Genomic DNA, 4949 nt, shown 5'->3' with positions numbered 1-4949 from the left:
TGCCTCTCAGAGCTTTAAGGTGGCTGCAGATCCTGGCTTCATCTCCATTCTCTGCCAATTCCAGTGGTAGAGAAAGAAACCTTTCTTTCTCCAGAAACACTAGCTGACTTCTCACACTGACTCCAATCCCCAGACTGATACGAGGGAGGAGATAGGCTGGCTAGTTGAAGGCAATCCAGATGTATTTTTAGAGCAGGACCACTGTCAATTCCATTTAAACCAGGTTGGCTGAAAGTAGAGGAGAGAGAAGTACCTGAAAAAAATCAGAGTCCTATTGTTCAAAGCGAGGGGTGTGGGGAGCAACTTGTGTGATGAAGAGGTGAACAGTCTACAATGTCTACAACTCTGAAGCAGGGTTCTTCCTGGAGTATTGTGGTCTTGGCTTTGGGAAGGATTAGCTGGTTTCAATCCCGTACATTGCCAAGCGGGCTTCCTGAGCCTGGCCCACCTGGGACATGTGATCCAGTCTTGGAGAAAATGGCAGTGTGGCAGGAAGAGACAAGACAGCTTTATGTGTTACAAAGTTATAACATTTGAGACCCAAAGCAATTACTAATTTTTGCTATAAATTGCTCATCTGGAAGTGAAACTGGAAAACTATTCTGAGGCTCTGTAGAAGCAACAAAAATCTGGGCCAACTAACCATAGGTTCTCAATTCAGGGGCCTCAGCAAGGTGCTGGTAGAGGGTAGGAGGTGAGAGGCAAATGGCCCAGGGCCACCTGCAGGGCAAGTGAGATCAGCACACTCCCTGGCAGCTCCTGGATCTAGTTGTCTCACATGAGAGATCAGACAAATCCCCCCAAACACTCTTGGGATTCTAGGGCTTGTCACACACTAGGCATCACAGGGACAAAAGAAAGACATTCTGGAGATTTTTATCCTTATAAAACATTCAGAAATGTGGCAATCATGTACCCATAATCCAGATTTGATACATCCTGACATTTTGACATATTTACTTTATATCTTTTTTAAAAAATAGAAATACAACATTTCAAATTTGTAAGACTTCTTGTAGCTGTCATTTATGTCCTTTCCTTCCTTCTCTCCCTAGACAAAGTGTGGCTGCAGCTTCTACTTTTACTATAAATGCAGATGTTCATAAAAATATTTATTAATATTTTTTAGATTTTCAAATTGTATGCCAATGGCATCATACAGTACCTATAATTCTATATTTGTTTGCAATGTATCCATGTTGACAGATAAAGACCCAGTGCATTCATTGTAAGTGATGAATAGCATTTCACTGAATAAATGAATAGACTATAATTTATTTATTCCCTGCCATAGCAGAGATAATGGGCATCCTTGTCTTTTCCCTCACTTTAAACAGAATACTTTCTAAAGTTTCAGCATCACGTATGATGTTTGCTAGAGGTTTTTGACATGTGCCCTTTATTGTGTTAAAGAAGCTTTCTAACGTTTCTAGTTGACTGACTTGTTATTTTACCAAATGCTTTTTTGCACTAACAAGATGACCTTACGAATCTTCTCATGTAACCTGTTAATACAATTAATTTATTTGCTAGGTATTTAAGGCAGGCACAGCTAGTTGCCTGCTCAATATTCATTCTTTCTCCTTTTTCTTGCGAACAGAATCCTGGTTTTGTTTGGGTCAGCAATGGTGAAAGTTAATTATGATTATACTTTTCACTGTTTTGCATCCTCCCTTTGACATAAAAGTGGCATCCTGATGTCTGACTGATGACCTGTGAGTGTGATTCTGCCGGGAGGACTCAGGGAAAATAAAAGGAGAAAACATGGCACACAGATCCCTTCGCCTTTCCTCCTTCTTCCTTTCTTGAACCTGGGTTCCTGTGCTGGAACTGGCAGCAACCCTTATATAACCCTCAAAATAAAAAAAGCTAAAAAAAGCATAGATCATCAGTCCTGATATTGATGAGCCATTGAGCTAATATCAGTAACTGTCTCCCTCCAGATTTCTTGTTGTAGGAGTAAAATAAATGCCTGTTTGTTCAAGCCATGCTAGACAAATTTTTTATTGCTTGAATCTGAACATGGTTCCAACTGACAAAATTTCAGTGATAAGCATCTTTGTATTCTTTTTTTTTTTTAAATCCTCACCTAAGGATATTTTTCCATGGATTTTTAGAGAGTATAATAGAGGGAAAGACAGAGAGAAATATCAATGTGAGAGAAACACATCAATTGGTTGCTTCCTGCCCATACCTGGAAGAGCCTGCAACTGAGGAATGTGCCCTTGACCGTAATCAAACCCTGGACCCTTCAGTCCACAGGCTTATGCTCTATCCACTGAGCAAGACTGGCTAGGGCCATCTTTGTATTCTTGAAATAGCCCCTACTTGGTCACTGTGTATTTTAAATTCAATATTGTATTTACTCTGCTAATATGTTAAGTTTTTTTGCCTTGTGTTCATTGGTGAAATATAACTTTTCCTTTCAATACTATTTTTATCCATCAGAGTAGATCCATACAATAGATGAGCAGCTTTTCCTCTCATTCTAATCTTTCTAAAAATTCATATAGCATGATGCATACATGCCAATATTGAAGCCACCTTTCTGAGTCTGGTGCCTTTATTTCTTTGGTGAATAAAGTTCTCATTAATTTAGTTAAGACTACATTTAGCACATGCCTGGCACAGAGAAAGTGTTTTATCAATGGCAGTTGGTGCTCCTATTGCCAGTTTTACCATTACAGCTTTCTCGTTATTCTAGTCCAATTTTTATATTTGATTCTGTAAAAGGTAAAACTTACCTTCTTATTTTTCACCTTGTCACTTACAACTGATTTTATGCCTTTTACTCTTCTTTCCATTGAATTTTAAATTGTATTTATATCATTTTCTACACATCCTCATTTCCATCCCTCCATGAAATAAATCTATTTGGAAAGATATATAATTGGTTTGTGACTTCAGCAGGAATCAATATGTCATTAAGCAATAACTTATATTTCCAAAGCAAGATAAGTCAGTAAGAAGTTAAAAGACAATATTTTATGAAATGAAAGTTTATTAGTTAAAGACTTTTATATGATGCATTTTTCTGTGAAGAAAAAGTAGTGAAAACTCATTATATTTATAACAGATCTATAATTGTTGCCATATTCAAATTTTGTTCCCAAGTTTTATTTAACATGATTTTCTCTTCTTTAAATGACCTTTGTCCCAAAACTCAGAGCCAGCATATAATGAGCATGAGACCCTGAGTCGGGGTGGAAACTGTGACAAAGTGGCATCAGAGATTTTAATGAGAAGAGAAAATACGGGGGGGGGGGGGGGGAGTACTGGTGGAGTCCAATTTTCATTTAGATCAAATTGAGTATAAATATTTACTTTAAGAGCAGTGCAGGATCAAGTCTTCATTCCCCTGCTACAAAAACTACCTTTTAAAACACGCCTGAGTCAAATCACATGGAAATGTGAACAATAACTCTTTTTATTCTTCTACCTCACCAGTCCACCAAACAGAATAATGAATAAGCTACCAAGTGCACCCAACAGTGCAGGCTTCATGATTTGTATTTACAGGGACCATTCTTTTTAAAAGAAACAGGAGCAGCCTGATTCACTGGTAAATCATATGGTGAGGGTTTGGGCTATACATGCTGGGTCATAACATATGAATGCTGCCACCAAACACACACTGGCTGCTACTATAGCAGCTGCGAATGTCACCCTGTGGGCTAAAAGTATCACTAAGAAAACACCCTGTATTTGTTTCATTATGGAACTCATCTGTAAGATTTTCCCAATCCTCCCTTTTGCTCTATTGTGAGCACATAGGAACTCGAATCCTTCTAAAACAATGCTCAAAAAGTAATGGGTCCCCTGGGGCCAAGATCCCCAGAAATGAATCAGAGATTTAAATTAAATGTAACTGATGACAGCACTGAATATGAAGACATTCAGATTTGCCTAAAAAGAACAAATAATATTCCCCTTTCCAAAACCCTCAACTCTTACAGAAACATTCCTTACCAGTCTGATTCCCAGCCTGATCACATTATATGAAGAGCTTTTTTTTTTTTTCCAATGTTGATCATTAATTTAAAACATTATGGTGTTGGATTAGGTACTTTATGTTAAAAACTTATGTAAAAAGTTTAAAGCCGCTAAAAAAAAATTTTAAATCACAAAGGGATATATACAAAAATATAAAAATTATCATTTGGGTATTAGTACACATCAAAAAAGAAAGCATATATAATCTGTTATTTTTTGAGAAGCAATTACTGTCTCAATTGAATTACCTAGTGATTAACAGAAAAATATTTTAGAGGGAAGATAAGGCAATCCTGATACTGATTATATCAAGCACATTGTGAGAGAGGTAGGAGATAAAAGTGAATATAGAGTTTCAACATCCTGACCCTAACCTTTGATAGTCAGATAAGAATGTCCACTATAGAGGAAATGAAATTCAGCAACATATGATTAGATCACCATGTGCAGAGAGAGGAGATCTTATTCTTGGCATTTCTTTATGATACAAGAATAAAAGCATTGTTTTATATCTCTCTCAGATGATGCATAGTTCATTATGTGTGTAAATTAGGAATTAAATTGACTCTTCTTTGATGTCCTACTTAATTTCTTCCTGGGAATGTGGAAACAAATCAAGAGAGACTTTTACAATAGCTATAACTTTACTTATGTAATTTTGTGGACCTTTGTAATTTTCAAAACACCTTTACATTCATCGTCTGGCTTGATGCTCACCACAACGCTGAGAGATACAACTGGCCAAGATTGTTATTATTCCCACTTTATAAATGAGGAAAAGTGGTGTCAAAGAAGTTAAATGTTTAGTCTAAGATCAAATCTTCATGTTGGAGCCAAGACACAGTCTTTATTGAGCCAATGCACAGCCGGGATATTGTCTCCACCTGCTCCTACTCTTTGCTTCCAGTTTTTCATGTGACTTGAGTTTTGACACCCTCTCTACGGGCTGAATCATG

This window comes from Myotis myotis, unplaced genomic scaffold (assembly GCF_014108235.1).
Source record: "Myotis myotis isolate mMyoMyo1 unplaced genomic scaffold, mMyoMyo1.p scaffold_m19_p_10, whole genome shotgun sequence".
Classification (NCBI taxonomy): domain Eukaryota; kingdom Metazoa; phylum Chordata; class Mammalia; order Chiroptera; family Vespertilionidae; genus Myotis; species Myotis myotis.
The sequence above is the reverse complement of the archived record's forward strand: the minus strand, read 5'-3'. Positions refer to the sequence as shown.